We start from the raw sequence: 21,877 nt of genomic DNA on the forward strand, positions 1-21,877 counted from the left end.
AAATTTGGAGGTAGTGTATAAAGTGCTTCTACTGTGCCTATAGTAAGATATTAACAAAAGCAAGTTATATGTATGTGTATAAACATATACATACACATACGTATATACATAGACTTATAAAAATGTTATAGTGTTAGCTTTTATGTTTAGCTTTGATCCATTTTGAGTTAATTTTTGTGTATGGTATAATGGTCCAACTTCTGTTTTTTTCACATGAATATACAGTTTTTCAAACACCATTTGTTGAAAATCTGCCCTTTCCCTCATTGAATGGTTTGGCATGCTGGTTGAAAATTATTTTACTATATATGCAAGGGTTTATTTCTGGTTCTTATTTTGTTCCATTGGTCTATATGTGTATCTTTATGCTAGTACCTCAATTTTTGATTACCAAAGCTTTTCAATAAGTTTTGAAAGGAGGAAATGTGAAACCTATAACTATGTTCTTCTTTTTTCAAGGTTATTTTGGCTATTCTGGGTCCCTTGAAATTTCATATAAACTTGAGAATGCACTTTTCTATTTCTGAAAAAAAAAATCATTGGGAATTTAACAGGAATTGCACTGAATCTGTAGATAGCTTTCAGTCATATTAATATCTTAACAATATTAAGTCTTCCTGCCTGTGAACACAGGTTGCCTTTCTATTATTTGTATCTTTAATTTCCTTCAGCATCATTTTGTAGTTCTCAGTGTACATGTAATTTACTGTCTTGGTTAAGTTTACTCATTAATATTTTATTCTTTTTTGATGCTATTTTTTTCTTAATTTCCTTTTCAGAAGGTTCATTGTTAACATAGGCAGGTGCAAGTGATATTTTGCTCATTGATTTTGAATTTTGCAAATTTGCTCATTTATTTATTAGTCCTAACAGTTTTTTTTTACTCTTTAAATTTTATTCATATAAGATCATGCCATCTATGAACAGAAACAATTTTATACTTTCATTTCCAATTTGGATGGCTTTTGTTTTTCTTGCCTAATTACTTTGGCTAGGACTTCCATTATCATGTTGAATGCAAGTGGCCAAACCAGGCATTCTTGCCTGTCCTGCTCTTAGAGGAAAAGCTTTTAGTTTTCCACCACTGAGTATGTTAGCTGTAGTTTTTTTCACACATGGTCTTTACTATGTTAAGGTAGTTCCCTTTGTACCTAGTCTTTTGAGTACAGATTACATTTTTAAGGACACTTGGGCTACTCAGTGGAGAACAGACTGGGTGGGGATGATATGATAGAAGCCTTCTGGAAGCTGCTGTACTAGTTTGTTTGCTTCAGCTCTGCCATGTGGTTTGTGGGATCTCAGTTCCCAGATCAGAGATTGAACCTGGGCCATGGCAGCCAAAGTGCCATGTCCTAACAACTAGACCACTAGGGGATTCCCTTCTGTACTAGTTGAAGCAATAGGTAATGTCATTCTGAATTAGGAAACTGTCGGAAAGAATGAAGAGGCAAGAACCATTCTAAGAGACTTTTAAGAAATAATGTTAGTAGATCTTAGTGATTGATTTGATATGCTAGTAAGGGAAGGGTTATTAGTAAGGGAAGGATGCTTTCCAGTCTTCTGACTTGGGAAACTGGATAAAGAGACTCCTTTTAGGGATAGTTTTATGAGCAAATATGATGAATTAGTTGAAAACAAGGCACTCAGGGTCAGGAATTTAGATGGAAGGGTCAGACACTTTATAAGAAAAGGCACAAACTGGAGAAGTTTTGATGTATTTCCATCCAGGTGGTGGTCAAAACCATGTGTATGAATGAATCGAGCAAAGTTTACAGGAATGAATGCTTGGAGAGTTCAGGCAGGTAAAAATCACAGTGAATAGCCCTGATGCAACACTGTAAGGGGCCACAGGGCCTGGGGCAAATGACTGTGCATGTCCTGCCCAAAGCCTTTCCAATGTAATCCGCCAAGCAGAGAATGCTGGCTTGCATGCAAGTCCTCTCCCATCCCATCATTATCCCTCATAAGCCTAACAGAATAGGTTCCATCATCTTAATGGAATTTCAGGGAGCGTGGCTGACCAGTGGGGAGGTAATTAGAATCAAGAGACACCCCTTGCCTTACCCCCAGCACTCCTGACATCATTCCACAGAGGCAGATGTGGCTCCAGCTGCAACTGGCTCTGTTTTTAGAAGCATTACGCAGAGCAGTGGCTGCTGGGAGCTCAAATTTGAAAGTCTGGGGGTCCTTAATATGAGAGAGCCAAGAGATCTCAAGGCCAAGGCCAGCAGATCTGGCTTCTGTTTCAGGGTCTGAAAGCACAGTTCTTCAAAACGTCAACATATTAAATGACCTGCTGAAGGCTTGGCTTCTTATGCATGTGATATTTGGAAAGAAAAAGTTATTTTTGTTGTTGTTTTTATATAAATAACACAATCTGACTTTTCAGCACTACAGAGAGGTCTAGGCAGCCAGGAGGGAAGACCCCCCACAAGAGTGACTTTCTGGAGCCAGTTCTTACACGAGCCTGAAGCTCCAAAGGGATTTGGGCCTGAGCAGCCAGAGGTCAGCATCTTTCTTCCTGTTTTTCCCACAAGTGGCAGGCCAACTGGGGCAGGAGATCCAGACAACCAGCCTACATGGTTGAGGCTGTTTTTTGAAATGCTAGATTGAACAAACTTAGCAAGCCTGTGATTTTTGACTCTTTGATGGCTATTCAGACCAGGGAAGAGATTTTAGGAGGCTCTTTCCAGTGACAGAAATAATCAGGACCATTAAGCAAGTAGCAAGCAAATATAGTCATCTTTAAAATCCTGGCTCAGATGTCACCTTCTGCATCCAAACCTTTGTCTATATCCTTCCTTTGGGGCCCCATAACATTTACTTCTGTTTTGAGCCTAACTGGAGCATATTTTGGGCTTCTCAAAGGCAAAGAGAATCATATTCTAACATCTTGTAAAAATTGGAGTATAGGTGCTTTACAACGTTGTGTTAATTTCTGCTATAGAGCAAAGTGAATCAGCTACACATATACATAGATCCCTCTTCTTTGGATTTCCTTCTAGGTCACCACAGAGCACTGAGAAGTTTCCTGTGCTATACAATCTGTTCTCATTAGTTATCCACTTTATACATAGTAGTGTATATATGCCAATCCCAATCTCTCAATCTATCCCACCCTCCTTTCCTCTCTTGGTATCCACATGTTTGTTCTCTACATCTGTGTCTCTGTTTGTGCCTTGCGAATATGTTCATCTATACCATTTTTCTAGATTCCACATATGTGTTAATATATGATATTTGTGTTTCTTTCTGACTTACTTCACTCTGTATGACATTCTCTAGGTCCATCCACATCTCTGCAAATGGCACAATTTTGTTCCCTTTTATGACTGAGTAATATTCCATTATACGGCTTCCTAGGTGGTGCACTGCTAAGGAATCTGCCTGCCAATGCAGGAGACATAGTTTTGATCCCTGGGTTGGGAAGATCTCCTGGAGTAGAAAATGGCAACCCACTCCAGTATTCTTGCCTGAAAAATTTCCTGGACAGAGGAGCCTGGAGGGCTACAGTCCATGGATTGGCAAAGGGTCAGACATGACTGAACAACTGAGCACACACACACAATATTATATTGTGTAAATGTATCACATCTTCTTTTTCTATTCTGTTGATGAATGTTTAGGTTGTTTCCATGTCCTGGCTATTATAAATAATGCTGCAATGAACATTGGGGTGCATCTATCTTTTTGAAATGTGGTTTTCTAATTCTTTGTGTATCTGCTCCAGGACCAAGTAAAAGTTATCTCATACAGATTCAGTGTTTGAATGATAAATACATTGGTTTATTGTTTTATTAAGGCATTGTTCCTTCCTTCACAGTGCCTACTTCCTATGGCTACCACATAACCTTTTTTTTAAAGCTTATTTATTTATTTAATTTTGGCTGTGCTTGCAGGCTTTTCTATAGTTACAGAGGGCAGGGGTTACTTTCTAGTTGTGGTGTGTGGGCTTCTCATTGCGATGGCTTCTCTTGTTGTGGAGCACAGGCTCTAGTGCATGGGCTTAAATAGCTGCGGCTTGTGGGCTCAGTAGGGGCCGCTTCCAGGCTCTCCAGCACAGGCTCAATAGTTATGGCACACGGGCTTAGTTGCTCTGCAGCATGTTGATCAGGGATTGAACACATATCTCCTGCTTTGGCAGTCATATTCTTTACCACTGAGCTAGCAGGGAAGCCCCCCACCGCCCCCGCCCCGACATATAACTTTTCTTTCTTCTAGTGATTGTATTAGTTTCCTAAAGCTTCCATAACAAACACTGCAAAGTGAGTGGCTTAAAGAACAGAAATGTATTATTTCACAGTTCAGAAGGCTAGGAGGCAAGTATCAAGGTGTCACGGGGTTGGTTCCGACTAAGGGCTGTGAGGGAGATTCTGTTCCATGCTTCTCTCTTCACTCCTGGTGGTCTGCGGGAAATTTGAGGTGTCTTTGCTTTGTAGATACACTGTCCCGATCTCTTTCTTCACGTTCACTTGGCATTTCTCCCTGTGTGCACACCTAAACCTCCCTTTAATAAGGACCCTAGTTATACTGTATTCAGGGCCCACTCTACCCTAATATGACCTCATCTTAATTAATTTCATCTGCACTCACGCTGTTTCCAAATAAGGCCATATTCTGAAGTTCTGGAAGTTAGAATTTCACATTATGAATTTGTGGAAGACACAGTTCAATTCCTAACACGCTTTTTATCTAGTGATTTTTCACAGAACTCTCTAATCTCATAGCTTAACCCAGGTCAGGAATTATGTCTTGCTCTTTTCACAAGACTGTGGTGAATTAGAAGGAGCTCTGCTCTAGAAAAACAAGTCACTCCTACTTCCTGGCCTTGGTTTTCTCATATGTAAATGGAAAAGTTAGAATAAATAATGCTTCAGGCAACTCCCAGCTCTGAGAGTCTTGGATTTCTCTGGTACTTAACTAGCCTCAGGGCCTGCTGTGTTTTCTAGACATTCTACTCTTATCATTAACTAGCAGCAAACCTCATCATCAGTATGTGATTGTTGCTGATCAATGACACTTCTCATTTTTTATGCAATAATTTGTATACTCATATAGTTTGTTGATCTATATTTTTTTTACTGGGTGTCAAGGTACACTCCTGACTTAATTATTAATAACCTTGAAGAAGATGTTATCCACACTATCAGAAAGGAGTTCACACTCAGTTATACAAATGATGATCTAGCCTTCTCTGAATTCCGGTTGCATTAATGAATAACTAGGTCTGGTATCTGCCTGGTATCTATGTCGTCCTAATACATATTGTTCACCTCTATCAGCCAGTTCTCTCCTTTATGCATATTTCTCTAGCCACATTATATGTGTATGTCTCTGTGCATCTCTGTGTATATCATCATTATTAATATTCATTCCTACCTTTATGCCTTTGTTTTCGATATTCTTTATTCCTTATATGTGGCCTTTTCCCATCATCTCTTACTCATCAATCAAGATTTAGCTGAAATTCCACCTCTTCCATTAAGTCTTCTCTTACCTTCCCAGGCCAAAGAATTCACCCCATTCTCTGAGCTGCCATTGTATTATATGTGTACTTTTCTTTCACATTTAATCACTTTCTACTTTGTATCTGCAGAGGATTCAGTTTCACTACCTTTCAGCTCCAACTCTGAGTAAATCAGTTAACTTTTCAAGTCTCAAGTTAATCCATCTGCCAAGTGGGAACCATTATGCCCAACATATATAGTATTTAAAGCAATAAATGCGAGAGTATTGAAACACAGTAGGTGAATGATAAATGGTCGTTCCCTCTTCATAATCACCCAAGTAAGGTGATGCATTTATTCATTTTTGCACCCCCATTGCCCTCTTGAATACAACCTGGTATTTGCTGTATGCTTAATAAGATATGGATACGTGAACGGATGGATGGGTGGTAAACTGAATAACCTGTGAGAAAAGTTGAGAATACTCAATTTGGGCTACTGTTTTTTTTTCCCCCAATTATTTTTATTAGTTGGAGGCTAATTACTTTACAATATTGTAGTGGTTTTTGCCATACATTGACATGAATCAGCCATGGATTTACATGTGTTCCCCATCCTGAAGCCCTGGGCTACTGTTTTTATATAAGCAATGCCAGAGTTGAGTCTTTATGGTCCAAAACCATGATCTAATTAGTAAACAAAGAAAGGCATTTCTGGCACTTTATATACAATCTCTCACCCCACCCCCTAGACTCAAACTCACACATTATTTATTTGTTCACTCGTACTCAGACACTTGGAATCCTAAAGCTGCCCCTTGGCTGCTATATTCAGCCAAGTCTTTCCCCTTACACTTAACTTGTTCTATTTATTGTTCTATGTATTCTTTCTTCTTTCTCTCTATTTGCCCATCAGAATTAACCTGCTCCTAAAGACTCTTGAGAGTCCCTTGGACTGCAAGTAGATCCACCAGTCCATCCTAAAGGAGATCAGTCCTGGGTGTTCATTGGAAAGAATGATGTTGAAGCTGAAACTCCAGTACTTTGGCCACCTGATGCAAGGAGCTGACTCATTTGAAAAGACCCTGATGCTGGGAAAGATTGAGGGCAGGAGGAGAAGGGGACGACAGAGGATGAGATGGTTGGATGGCATCACCAACTCAATGGACACGGGTTTGGGTGGACTCTGGGAGTTGGTGCTGGACAGGGAGGCCCGGCGTGCTGCGATTCATGGGGTCGCAAAGAGTCGGACATGACTGAGCGAATGAACTGAACTGAACTGTGCTAATCAGTTAGGGCTCCAATTATTACAGAAAAAAAGTCTTCAACTGGTGGAAAGAAGGGCTTAATGATATACTGACCAGCCTCCAAAACTGCCCCAAAGGATCCTCAATTTATGATTTTCATACCCTAGTAGTGTGCCCTCCCATGCTGAATAAGGATGACTTGGGTGGTCAATAAAATAATGAGAAAGTGACTGTGGATGATGTCCAGGGCGAGGCCATAAAGCATATTGCTGCCTCTGCCTTGGGCTCTGGGACTGCTCACATGGAGGAAGCCAGCCACCATGCTGTGAGGACACTCAGCAGCCCTGTGGACAGACTCATGCGGATAGAAACTGAGGCTTTCTGCCAACAGTCAGTACCAACTTCCTAGTTATATATGAGAGAACCACCTTGAAAGTGGATCATCTTGCCCCAGTCAACTCTTTAGATGACTTTATCTAGCCCAGACCAACATCTGATTCAATCTCATTCGAGTCTGAGTCTGAATGTTTGAATCAGCAGCCAAATCATTCCCGAATTCCTCACCCACCTAAAGCGTGAGACATAATAAATATGTATTTTTCATTTAGTTAGGCCACTTATTTGGAGGAGGTTTGTGTGTGTGTGTGTGTGTGTGGGTAGCAATAGATAATCAGTATATTGGGTTACCCAAGAGCTATTGATTTCTTATTCCCAAAGAGTAAGATTACAATTCATAGGTTCTAGGAAGTACAATGAGAGAGAGATTGTGAACAGACAGAACTATCAAAGCTTCTTGAGTTCCTACCAATTAAAAGCAGGGAACATTCAGCTACTTTGTAAAACTGCATGATAGTATCTACAGAAGGTGAACATGTACAAATCCTAACATTCAGAAATTCCACTCACAGATATGTACTCAACAGAAATGCATGAACTAAAGACACATCCAAGAATTTTTATGGCAGCATTATTGATAATAGCCCAAACTCAGGAACCATCCAGATGCCCAACAACAGTAAAATGGATCAGTGAATTGCAGTATATACACTGCACACTGTGCAGAATAAGAGTGACCAAGCAAGACACAACTACACACAATATGAACGCACGTCTCCAGTATCATGTAGAGTTAAAAAAAATCCAGACATAATAATGTCTATTTGTTATTCCATTTGTAAAAAGTATAAAAAGGGAAAATTCATCTATAGTGTAAAGTTGTTATGTTGTTTGGTGGTGTTTAGTCACTAACTCATGTCTGACTCTTTTTGAGACCACAAGGACCATAGCCTACCAGACTCCTCTGTCCATGGGATTTCCCAGGCAAGAGTATTGGAGTGTGCTGCCATTTCCTTCACCAAGGGATCTTCCTGACCTAGGAATCAAACACATCTCTTGCATCTCCTGCATTGGCAGGCAGTTTCTTTACCACTGAGCCACCAGGGAAACCCATAATGTAAACTGGTAGTTACCCTCAGAGATGGTAGTAAGGGGACTGATGGTGATGTTCTGGTTCTTGATTTGAATGCTAATAACATGGGGCACATTCTCCATTTGGAAAACTCAGTGAGCTATACACTTATGACTTATGCATTTTTCTGTATGTACATTTACTTTAAAAAAACAATGTACCTTTAAAAAAGGACTTAACCAATTTTTAAAAAGAAATAAGTGTACTTGAGAGCAGAAAGGGATCTTGCTTTATATTAAGGAGGGAGATGGGAAATTTCTGGCCTAACATTAATTTGCTCAGGGCCGCAATAGCCTAATAATAATAAAATAACTACCTAAAGTATTATGTCAAACAAATAAGTATGACAGTGTAATTAACTGTAAAATATTTCAGGAGAGACAATAGTATACTCATTTTACAAATGTGGAAACATTAGTTAAGACAGATTGAGTAACTTGCCCAGAGTTACACTATGTATTAATGACATGGGTTGCACTTGAATCTAGATCTCTGGCTCCTTCAGTTCAGTTTCAGTTCAGTCACTCAGTCATGTCAGACTCTTTGTGACCCCGTGAACCACAGCATGCCAGGCCTCCCTGTCCATCACCAACTCCCAGAGTTTACTCAAACTCATGTCCATTGAGTCAGTGATGCCTTCCAACCATCTCATCCTCTGTCCTCCCCTTCTCCTCCTGCCCTCAATCTTTCCCAGCATCAGGGTCTTTTCAAATGAGTCAGCTCTTCACATCAGATGGCTAAAGTATTGGAGTTTCAGCTTCAACATCTGTCCTTCCAATGAACACCCAGGACTGATCTCCTTTAGAATGGACTGGTTGGATCTCCTTGCAGTCCAAGGGACTCTCAAGAGTCTTCTCCAACACCACAGTTCAAAAGCATCAATTCTTCTGGCTCCTAAGACTGCTTTTTTCAGCAAAGCCTCAGGACCACTGAAAAGAGAAAGGTAACTAGGTGTGATCTCTCCTCCTCTAGTATAATATTAGGATTTATGCAAGTGTAAATCTATGTTGCATGTGTATGTATTCAATAGGTTTGCACACACACACCTATGTGTGGGGGTTATGTGGATGTTCATATACTGAGTTATGTGGCCAAGGCTCTGTCTGCCCAGTGCCAATATCTACAGGGAAACTGAAAAATGTGAAGATTCACAGGGATGATTCCAAATATTTGATCTTTAGCATTGGGTCATGCTAAAGATGATCATGCTAAAGTAAAGCAACTGACTAGACCCTCTCTCTGCTTTTCACCCAGGTATTTACTCAGTACAGATGCTGGCTCAGACCCAATGACCTGATGGGTGAATTGATCTGTACAACTGTCCTTAGTTATCTGCAAGGGATTGGTTCCAGGACCGCCAACCCGACATCAAAATCCATGGATGTTTCAGTTCCTCATATAAAATGGTATAGTACTTGCATATAACCATGCACATCCTCTTGTATACTTTAAATGATCTCTAGACTATCTATAACACTGGATGCAATGTAAGTGGCAGGTAAATAGTTGACTGCACAGCAAATTCAAGTTTTGCTATTTGGAGGTTCCTAGAATTTTTTTCCAAATATTTTCTATCCTTGCTTGGTTGTATCCATGGATGTGGAATCTGCAGGTATTGAGGGCTGACTATATTCATTTCCCTAATGTTTTTCTTGCTTCTGTTATTCCTGATCTTGAACTTAGAACAATAAAACTCTCAAATTGAAGCTGGGCACATGGTTACCAGGCTAGAGACTCCATCTGTCATCCTTCCTTGAAGTAGGACATGAATGAGGGTAAATGATGCATGGAACCTCTTGTCACCTCCTTAAAGCTAAAATCCCTCATGCAGGACTTGCTTTTTTTCCTCCCAGCATGCTGGAAAGCTGACAAGATAACAACCCAGTTTCAACCAGAGAAAAGGATGACACTCTGAAGATGATACAAGGGATTTCCCTGGTGTTTCAATGGGTAAGACTTTGTGCTTCAACTGCAGAAGACATGGGTTCTATCCCTGGTCAGGGAACTAAGATCCTGCAAGCCACTCTATGTGGTCAAAAAACTTAAAAAAAAAAATAAAGATAACACTTCCTATTATTAAAAAGCTTTTAAAAATCAATAAAGATGGTACAGAAATCAGCTGAAAGAAACCTGGGTGGCTTGTGGAGTACAGCCACCCCACTAACCCCACTGCTCTCCTTTGGTCTGTTAAAAGAGGAAGAAATCTGTTTTCGATCAGCCCAGTGAGGGGCTCCATGAAGCCTCCCTGACACCTGTGGCTTTACAGGAGGGGTTAATGCCCAGAGATCATGAAAGAGCGCCTTGGCTAATGGCCATCAGCTCAGCCATCAGGGAGCAGACACTTGTGTCCCCAGGTGAGAGACCACACTGTGGGAGGCAGTCCCAGAGGAACAGATACTTTCTTTCTTGTGGCTGACAACAGGGTCCCATATGCACCTTTTCATTTGATCCCCATAACAAATATATGGGGTTGGAATTAACTTTACTCCCATTTTGTAGGATAACCAAGTTTCAAAGAAGCACCTTGGTCATGTTAATAAGTGACTTGGAGCCAAAAGGTTTTCATCATTCCTCATCTCCATGGAAAAAGATTTACATGGAAACTTAAGGCTAAGGAAGGGTTTCCTGACTTTCCTGACTTCCGTTTCACCATTGCTATCAGTTCAGTTCAGTCACTCAGTCACGTGCGACTCTTTACAAGCCCACGAACCCCAGGACGCCAGGCCTCCCTGTCCATCACCAACTCCTGGAGTCCACCCAAACCTGTGTCCATCGAGTCCGTGATGCCATCCAACCATCTCATCCCCTGTCCTCCCCTTCTCCTCCTGCCCTCAATCTTTCCCAGCATCAGGGTCTTTTCAAATGAGTCAGCTCTTTGCATCAGGTGGCCAAAGTGTTAGAGTTTCACCTTCAACATCAGTTTTTCCAATGAACATCCAGGACTGATCTCCTTTAGGATGGACTGGTTGGATCTCCCTGCTGTCCAAGGGACTCTCAAGGGTCTTCTCCAACACCACAGTTCAAAAGCATCAATTCTTCAGCCCTCAGGTTTCTTTATAGTCCACCTCTCACATCCATACATGACCACTGGAAAAACCATAGCCTTGACCAGACGGACCTTTGTCGGCAAAGTAATGTCTCTGCTTTTTAATATGCTATCTAGGTTGGTCATAACTTTCCTTCCAAGGAATAAGTGTCTTTTAATATCATGACTGCAATCACCATCTGCAGTGATTTTGGAGCCCCCCAAAATAAAGTCTGACACTGTTTCCACTGTTTCCCCATCTCTTTCCCATGAAGTGATGGGACCAGATGCCATGATCTTAGTTTTCTGAATGTTGAGCTTTAAGCCAACTTTTTCAATCTCCTCTTTCACTTTCATCAAGAGGCTTTTTAGTTCCTCTTCACTTTCTGCCATAAGGGTGGTGTCATCTGCATATCTGAGGTTATTGATATTTCTCCCGGCAATCTCGATTCCAGCTTGAGCTTCCTCCAGCCCAGCATTTCTCATGATGTACTCTGCATGTAAGTTAAATAAGCAGGGTGACAATATACAGCCTTGATGTACTCCTTTTCCTATTTGGAACCAGTCTGTTATACAGCCACACAATTCAGAGGGACAGTTCTGGCCTCTTCCATAAGAAGGTAAAAAAATGCAGGAATTTCAGGAATCTAACTTTAAATCAGCCTTGCCCTCTGTGCTTTGCCAGCCTTAGGTACCAGCTGGAATAACTGATAGCTTTATGACCATAACCTAGACTACAGCATACTCACTTTCATTGAAGTCACAAAATAAGCCTGTAATTTTTTTCTTTTTATTTATTTTTTATTGAAGGATAATTGCTTTACATAATTTTGTTGGATTCTGTCAAACTTCAACAGGAATCAGCCATAGATATTCATTTATTCCCTCCCATTTGAACCTCCCTCCCATCTTCCGCCCCATCCCACCCCATCCCACCCCTCTAGATTGATACAGAGCCCATCTTTGAATTTCCTGAGCCATACAGCAAATTCCGGTTGGGTATCTATTTAACATATGGTAATGTAAGTTTCCATGTTACTCTTTCCATACATCTCACCCTCTCAAGCCCTATCCACATAAGTCTATTCTCTGTGTCTGTTTTTCCATTATAGCCCTGTAAATAAATTCTTCAGTAACATTTTTCTAGACTCTGTACATATGAGTTAGAATACAATATTTATCTTTCTCTTTCAGACTCACTTCACTGTGTATAATACGTTTTAGGTTCATGCACTGCATCAGAACTGACTTAAATGCATTCCTTTTTATGGCTGAGTAATATTCCATTGTGTACCACAACTTCTTTATCCATTCATCTGTTGATGGATATCAAGGTTGCTTCCATATTCTAGCTATTGTAAAGAGTTCTGCAATGAACAGTGGGGTACATGTGTCTTCTTTAATTTTGGTTTCCTTAGGGTATATACCTAGGAGTCAGACTGCTGGGTCATAAGGTGGTTTTATTTCTTTTTTTAAGGAATCTCCATACTGTCTTCCATAGTGGCTGTAATAAATTTACATTCCCACGAACAGTACAAGGAGTGTTCCCTTTTCTCCACACCCTCTTCAGCATTTAATGTTTGTAGAATTTTTGTTGATGGCCATTCTGACCAGTGTGACGTGTTATCTCACTGTGGTTTTGATTTGCACTTCTCTAATAATGAGTGATGTTGAGCATCTTTTCATGTGTTTGTTAGCCATCTGTATGTCTTCTTTAAAGAAATGTCTATTTAGGCATTTTCCCCACTTTTTGATTGGGTTGTTTGTTTTTTTGGCATTGAGTTATATGAGTTGCTTATATATTTTAGAAATTAATCCTCTGTCAGTTGTTTCATTTGCTATTATTTTCTCCCATTCTGAGGGTTGTCTTTTCACCTTGCTTATAGTTTCCTCTGCTGTGCAAAAGCTTTTAAGTTTAACCAGGTCCCACTTGTTTGCTTTTGTTTTTTATTTGTATTACACTAGGAGGTGGGTCATAGAGAATCTTGTTTGATTTATGTCATCAAGTGTTCTGCCTATGTTTTCCTCTAAGAGTTTTATAGTTTCTGATCTTACATATAGGTCTTTAATCCATCTTCAGTTTATCTTTATATATGGTGTTAGGAAGTATTCTAATTTCATTCTTTTACATGTAGCTATCCAGTTTTCACAGCGTCATTTACTGAAGAGGCTGTCTTTGGCTCATTGTATATTCTTGCCTCCTTTGTCAAAAATAGTGTACCCATAGGTGCATTGGTTAATTTTTGGGCTTTCTATCTTGTTCCATTGGTCTATATGTCTTTTTCTGTGCCAGTACCATACTGTCTTGATGACTATAACTTTGTAGTATAATCTGAAGTCAGGAAGGTTGATTCCTCCAGCTCCATTCTTCTTTCTCAAGACTGCTTTGGTTATTTGGGGACTTTAGTGTTTCCATATGAATTGTGAAATTTTTGTTCTAGTTTTGTAAAAAATAGCATTGGTAATTTGATAGGGATCACACTGAATCTGTAGATTGCATTTGATGGTATAGTCATTTTCACAATATTGATTGTTTCTACCCAGAAATATCCCTTAGAAGAAATGGAGTAGCCATCATAGTCAACAAAAGAGTCTGAAAGGCAGTACTTGGATGCAATATCACAAATGACAGAATGATCTCTATTCATTCCCAAGGCAAACCATTCAATATCACGGTAATCCAAGTCTATGCCCTGACCAGTAACACTGAAGAAGCTGAAGTTGGACAGTTCTGTGAAGACCTACAAGACCTTCTAGAACTAACACCCCAAAAAAATGTCCTTTTCATTATAGGGGACTGGAATGCAAAAGTAGGAAGTCAAGAAACACCTGGAATAACAGGCAAATTTGGCCTTGGAGTACTGAATGAAGCAGGGCAATGGCTAATAGAGTTCTGCCAAGAGAATGCATTGGTCATAGCAAACACCCTCTTCCAACAACACAAGAGAAGACTCTACACATGGACATCACCAGATGGTCAACACCAAAATCAGATTGATTATATTCTTTGCAGCCAAAGATGGAGAAGGTCTATACAGTCAGCAAAAACAAGCCTGGGAGCTGACTATGGCTCAGATCATGAACTCCTTATTGCCAAATTCAGACTGAAATTGAAGAAAGTGGAGAAAACCACTAGACCATTCCAGTATGACTTAAGTCAAATCCCTTATGACTATACAGTGGAAGTGAGAAATAGATTTAAGGGACTAGATCTGATAGACAGAGTGCCTGATGAACTATGGATGGAGGTTCATGACATAGTACAGGAGACAGGAATCAAGACCATCCCCAAGAAAAAGAAATGCGAAAAGGCAAAATGGCTATCTGAGGAGGCCTTACAAAAAGCTGTGAAAAGAAGGGAAGTGAAAAGCAAAGGAAAAAAGGAAAGATATACCCATTTGAATGCAGAGTTCTAAAGAATAGCAAGGAGAGATAAGAAAGTCTTCCTCAGTGGTCAATGCAAAGAAATAGAGGAAAACAATGGAATGGGAAAGACTAGAGATCTCTTCAAGAAAATTAGAGACACCAAGGGAACATTCCATGCAAAGATGGGCACAATAAAGGACAGAAATGGTAGGGACCTAACAGAAGCAGAAGATATTAAGAAGAGGTGGCAAGAATACACAGAAGAACTGTACAAAAAAGATCTTCACGACCCAGACAATCACGATGGTGTGATCACTCACCTAGAGCCAGACATCCTGGAATGTGATGCCATATGGGCCTTAGGAAGCATCACTATGAACAAAGCTAGTGGAGGTGGTGGAATTCCAGTTGAGCTATTTCAAATCCTAAAAGATGATGCTGTGAAAGTGCTGCACTCAATATGCCAGCAAATTTGGAAAACTCAGCAGTGGCCACAGGACTGGAAAAGGTCAGTTTTCATTCCAATCCCAAAGAAAGGCAATGCCAAAGAAGGCTTGAACTACTGCACAATTGCACTCATCTCACACGCTAGCACAGTAATGCTCAAAATTCTCCAAGCCAGGCTTCAGCAATACGTGAACCATGAAATTTCAGATGTTCAAGCTGGTTTTAGAAAAGGCAGAGGAACCAGAGATCAAATTGCCAATATCCGCTGGATCATCAAAAAAGCAAGAGAGTTCCAGAAAAACATCTATTTCTGTTTTAATGACTATGCCAAAGCCTTTGACTGTGTGGATCACAATAAACTGTAAAATTCTGAAAGAGACGGGAATACCAGACCACCTGACCTGCCTCTTGAGAAACCTGTATGCAGGTCAGGAAGCAGCAGTTAGAACTGGACATGGCACAACAGACTGGATCCAAATAGGAAAAGGAGTACGTCACGGCTGTATATTGTCACCCTGCTTATTTAACTTATATGCAGAGTAGATCATGAGAAACGCTGGGCTGGAGGAAGCTCAAGCTGGAATCGAGATTGCCGGGAGAAATATCAATAACCTCAGATATGCAGATGACACCATCCTTATGGCAGACAGTGAAAAGGAACTAAAAAGCCTCTTGATGAAAGTGAAAGATGAGAAACGCTGGACTGGAGGAAGCTCAAGCTGGAATCAAGATTGCCGGGAGAAATAACAATAACCTCAGATATGTAGATCATATCTGCATTTATGGCATAAAGTGAAGAAGAACTAAAGAGGCTCTTGATGAAAGTGAAAGAGGAGATTGAAAAAGTTGGCTTAAAGCTCAACATTCAGAAAACTAAGATCATGGCATCTGGTCCCATCACTTCATGGGAAAGAGATGGGGAAACAGTGGAAACAGTGTCAGACTTTATTTTGGGGGGCTCCAAAATAACTGCAGATGGTGATTGCAGTCATGAAATTAAAAGACGCTTAGTCCTTGGAAGGAAAGTTATGACCAACCTAGATAGCATATTAAAAAGCAGAGACATTACTTTGCCAACAAAGGTCCGTCTGGTCAAAGCTATGGTTTTTCCAGTGGTCATGTATGGATGTGAGAGTTGGACTATAAAGAAAGCTGAGGGCCGAAGAATTGATGCTTTTGAACTGTGGTGTTGGAGAAGACTCTTGAGAGTCCCTTGAACTCCAAGGAGATCCAACCAGTCCATCCTAAAGGAGATCAGTCCTGGGTGTTCATTGGAAAGAATGATGTTGAAGCTGAAACTCCAATACTTTGGCCACCTGATGTGAAGAGCTGACTCATTTGAAAAGACCCTGATGCTGGGAAAGATTGAGGGCAGGAGGAGAAGGGGACGACAGAGGATGAGATGGTTGGATGGCATCACGGACTCAATGGACATGGGTTTGGGTGAACTCCGGGAGTCGGTGACAGACAGGGAGGCTTGGCGTGCTGCGGTTCATGGACTTGTAAAGAGTCAGACACGACTGAGCGACTGAACTGAACTGAACTGATAGGCTTTTAGTTGTCGCATTTTCATTGTCATTTGTGTCTAGAAATTTTTTGATTTCCCTTTTGATTTCTTCAGTAACCTATTGGTTATTTAGAAATGTGTTGTTTAATCTCCATGCGTTTGTGTTTCTTACAGGTTTTTTCTTATAGTGATATCTAGTCTCATAGCATTGTGGTCAGAGAAGATGTTTGATATAATTTCAATTTTCTTAAATTTAGTGAGGTTTGATTTGTGACCCACCATGTGGTCTATTCTGGAGAATGTTCCATGTGCACTTGAGAAGAAGGTGTATTCTTCTCGATTTGGATGGAATGTCTTGAAGATATCAATGAGATCCATCTCATCTAATGTATCATTTAAGACTAAAACAAGCCTGTATTTTTATTTTTCCTATTTCTCACAGGTGGAAAAATGGAGGCTCAGAGAGGTTAAGCAACTGACCCATGGCACCTCAGTGAATAAGTGAGATCCTTCACTCAGAACACTCAACTCTACATCGGGCTCTTCTGGAGTGTAAAATAAAATGTGAATTACTGTTTGGAAGGGCAGGTAATGACTTAAAGTGAAGTCTCCTGACTGTACATCGTCTATTCCACTTGGCCTTTGTCCTGAAGCTTTTTCTCTCAGATCTCCCTGTCCCTGAGGCTGTCTTTGTAACATACTCAGTAATTATGATGGCATCACTGGCATGGTGCTTACTCTTTGTCAGAAACTGTTCTACATGCTTCCACTTATTAACTGTGTCCATGCCCTCCAATCAAAGACCACCAGGAACAGTCTGTAGTTGAACGCTGGATTGATGGACTCATTGTAATGAGGGAGAGTGCACATCACAGGGAACTATGGGGCATTTCAGCAGAAGGTGTTCGAAAGGACTTACAGGATGTATACTTATAGGAGCTGAAGTCAGGCGATCTTGGAGAGAATTCTAGGAAGTGGGGATTTTCTCCATATTGGGTGCTACCAAGGAGCAAGGATAAGGCAAATTACCATATACAGAATGAATAAGCAACAAGGTCCTACTGTATAACATAACTATATACAATATCCTGTGACAAACCATAATGGAAAAGGATATGAAAAAGAATGTGTGTGTGTGTATATATACATTCTTTTCCATATGGTAAACTGAGGCACTTTGCTGCACAGAAGAAATTATCACAACCTTGTAAATCAATTATACTTCAATAAAATTTAAAAAAGAAGCAAGTATAATTCTAGTTTGATACCTTAGTGGATGTTATCAAGAAAGAGGGAAGACTAGACAGAGGCTAAAACAGTAATTTATAAAGAGGCAGCAGTCATTTATTCATATTAGCTGGGAAAGCAGGATGTCTGGTATTTTTGTGGTTTGCATAGCAACCCTGTTTCTGTAAATACTTGGAAAAAATATAAAATAGCCCTTTTTTGGTCTTATTTGTGAGATTATTTATGTTCAGCAGGAGAATACCACAGGACTTCCCTGGTGATCCAGTGGTTGAGGGTTCTCCTGCGAATACAGGAATCATGGGTTCGATCTCCAGTAGGGGAAGAATCCACATGCTGCAGGGCAAGTGATTACTGAGCCCATGTGCTGCAGCTCCTGAAGCTCACCCATCCTAGAGCCTATGCTCCACAAGAGAAGCCACTGAAATGAGACATCCGCACATCACAACTAGAGAGTAGCCCCCACTTGCTGCAACCAAAGAAAGCTTGCATGCAGCAACTAAGGCCCAGCACAGCCAAAGAATATATAAATAAGAGAACACTAGCCTGGCAGCAAGGACAAGACCAGCACCTAACAACCTAGCTGTTAGTGCCTGGCCATTTACAGATATCTGGCTGCTTTTCTCTTTCTAATCTATTTCATCTTCATAAGAATCCTATTTATGACTTAGATCCTGAACGCAAGATACCAAAGATCTGAGTAACTCACCAAGGTCCTACTACAGGTAACAAATGGAAGCACAAGGGTGAGAATCTAGGCAGTGTTGCCTCAGAAATCTTCCCTCCTGATCAGCGGGTGTAATATCCCACCTCTCCAGTCATCTCCCTGGGGCTTAATCCTATCAGTGTTTGGGCAAACCCTCATGGAACACGCCTGCTGACTCCCCGACCCTATGCACTGGATTCTCTCCAATCCCATGGCTGGATTCCACAGCTCCTCACTCTGTGGAAACAGCTGCAACTCCTGACCTGAAAGCCTGCCTGGACCTTTCACTCATTCCCCATCCCAGACTCTGGAAACCTGCTCCGCCTGCTTCACAGGACAGCACTGTCATCACCTCCTATGGCTCCCTGATGTCCTCCCCACCCTGCTGATTGAGGCTTGTTTCTGGAGGGGCCAGACCTAGGGCCTGCCCAGCCCTGAGTGCCTGTTGTGACATCACGAAAGAATCTGAAGAAGGCCCCCCAGGGTGTTGGACGCTGCCTGCAAGCTTGGAGGCGGGGTTGTATAGGAAGCACTAGTGGAACCTCTGTTGAACACAACTCTGTCCTCTGGGCAAGTTACTTCACCTCTCTGAGGTCCATCTGCTGTCAAACTAAAGGCAGTAGTGATCCCCTCAGAGTGCTGCAGGGAGGATCAGATGAGATTACGTGTTATTCTTTTGGTGGAAACTGAGGGAGGGATTCCATTTTCCATTTGTGTTAAAATGGAACAGACTAGAGAGTGCAAGCAAGGGATGGTGACACAAGTTAGAAACCATCCTGTGAAGGGGAAGCCTTCTTGAAATATTTGTCTCCCCCTCCTCTTATAAGACAGAAGGAGCTGGGGACTACAGCCGATAGGTGAAGAGCACAGACACTGTCAGCAGACTGCACGGTTCAAAGCCCTGGGCCATCAGTGCTAGTGTGTGGCCTCAGGCAAGTTGCTTAACCTCTCTGGACTTTTCTCTCTTCACCTGTGACACAGGGAGCAACACTGCCTGGCACAGCGGTCGTGAAGGACCAGCAGGTTGGCATCTGCGGCATGACTAGACCAGGACAGGCTTCAGCAGAGGGAGGTTCCCACCAGTCCTCCCCCCAGGTGAGGGTGACCGTATTTGAAAAGAGGCTGAAGGGGAAAGGACAGTGCCTAACTCCAAGGTCAGAAGAGCTGACACAGCCCTTTCAGGCTTGTTGTGGAGGGTTGGGGAGGTAGGCCATCCCAACCCCCATCAAGGGCTGACCACCTACTGTGAACAGGTCAGTGCAGGTGAGGGTTGACTTCACTCACCAAGGTGAGGGTCAGGGGAGAGTTTCAGTTTCTGATGAGCCTAGGAGTGCCAGATACTGAATGTAAGGGGTAAGTACTGGATTCAGCCTCAGAATATCTAAGTCTTAGATCTGGTGGCACCATTTTCTGGGCTTGAGTGAGTCATTTAACCTCTATCTTTTCTCCTCTTCCTCCTCAAGAACAGACAGAAAGTTCCTACAAACCCAGGTTAAGTACTTGACTTCTATTTTTTTGGACTTCACTACTACTCTCTCTAGTAGGTAATGTCATTATGCCCATTTTACAGTACAGAAAACACAGGCTCAGAGTGGTCAAAGAGCCCATCTAAAGACACATAGCCAACAATGGCTGGGGTATGACCCAGACAGCCAGACTCTAGAGTCCACATTCACAGCCTCTCCCACAAGCACAAGCAGCATCTCAAGGTTTCCACTCTGTTATCTGAAACCCTGGGAGAACTGCCCCCTGCTTTCTTACAGGAAGCTCTGAGGATCAGACTGGCCAATGGACATGATTGAGATGTGCTCTGTTGACTGGGGGAAGCAGGGCAGAGATGCAGGGGGTGTCCAGCTTGCTGTAGTTTTGGAGGGCAGCATCAGCACAAAGGGGCTTCCCAGGTGGCGCTAGTGGTGAAGAAGCCAACTGTCAATGCAGGAGACGTAAGAGACACGGGTTCGATCTCTGGATTGGGAAGATCCCCTGGAGGAGGGCATGGCAACCCACTCCAGTATTCTCGCCTGGAAAATCCCATGGACAGAGGAACCTGGTGTGCTATAGTCCATACGGTCACAGACAGTTAGGCACAACTGAAGGGACTGTGCATGCAAGCAAGCACATTAGCACAGAAGTTCACAGCACAGATGAGAAAAGAAGATTTCAGCTCCAGGTAAGGGGAAGACTTTCTGAGGCAGGAGGCAGATGGGCCCCAGGCTGATCAGGTGGAAGTGGTTCCCTGTGGACAGACACTCCAAGGTGGGACACTCCAAGACACTCCAAGAGGGAGAAGCTGGGCCCTGCCCAGAGAAAGAAACTTCATATTCCTCATTCTCAAGGTCAAGGACACCTTCCCAACTGCACATGCACCAACAGGCTCTTCAGAGGTCAAAGGGAGGGGTATCACCCCATGATAGGTGATGTCAACGTACCCATAGGTCTCTTTACTAGAATCCATTTTGGCGAAGAGATGTGATGTGTACACACACATTGAGATAAACCAAATATGGACTCAGAATCAGGCAAAGCAAAGTGACTGGCCAAAAGAAACCCAGAAAAAATGCTCTATAATAAGTGATTCAAATTACCATGAGGGCATGGCACTCTGTCTGTCTGTGTGTGCCTATTCACATGTACTTTTTCCTCCTAATAAACACATTATTTGTTTCACTACATTCTGACTCTTTATAAAAACTCATTTCTACAAAGGTCATGGGCCGGGGTCTTGCCACTGGTCCCTGGTAGTCTAGTGGCTAGGATTCTGCACTTTCACTGCCATGGCCTGACTTCAATCTCTGGCCGGGAACCGAAACCCTACTTCAAGCCACCACACCTGAGATCACTTCCACAGTGCATGCTTCTGAGTGAGTAGGGCTGCCTCTGAGGCAGACAGCCCTCCCAGCAAAAGAAGCACCTGCTGAGCAAGCAAGGGGATTCCTCCAGCAGCTGAGAAATGTACTGGGAAGCTTCTAGCACAGGGCTCTACACCATTTGGTGAAGCTTCCTGCCTCTTCCTCACTTCTTTTCATGTTAGATGCTCTCCGGCCACCATTTCCCCTCAAATTCAGTGAATTTTCCCATTTCCGTGAGGTTGCCAGGGCCCAACTAGATCTGGATGTCGTTTGCCAACTTCCTCACAGCCTCTGGGGCAGGGGTGGGTCTGCGGGAAAACATTTTTCCTGAACTCTGGCTCTGACTCCTGCAACATCTGTGGAAAACAAGGGAGTTGACCACACGGCCCTCTCCCAATCACACTCTCATTTCATGCTTGGCTCCCCAGAGCAACCTTTCTCAAGAAAAATACCATTTAAAGCTCTTTCTCCACCTCCTTCCCTCTTTCTGAGAGAGGGAGTTCTGAGGCCAACCACGGAGAAAGACTCTTTGGTTTCCCCCCCTGCAGATTGTTGTTCTAATACCCTGGGC

At 42.0% G+C, this 21,877-nt stretch overlaps 1 long non-coding RNA gene across 1 annotated transcript in view; it reads right to left on the reverse strand.

Moving 5' to 3' along the window:
- Positions 1–21,877, reverse strand: part of LOC122436908 — a 273,990-nt gene that overhangs the window by 153,841 nt on the left and 98,272 nt on the right. The gene's annotated exons all lie outside the window — the stretch shown is intronic.

This window comes from Cervus canadensis, chromosome 2 (genome assembly GCF_019320065.1).
Source record: "Cervus canadensis isolate Bull #8, Minnesota chromosome 2, ASM1932006v1, whole genome shotgun sequence".
Lineage (NCBI taxonomy): Eukaryota > Metazoa > Chordata > Mammalia > Artiodactyla > Cervidae > Cervus > Cervus canadensis.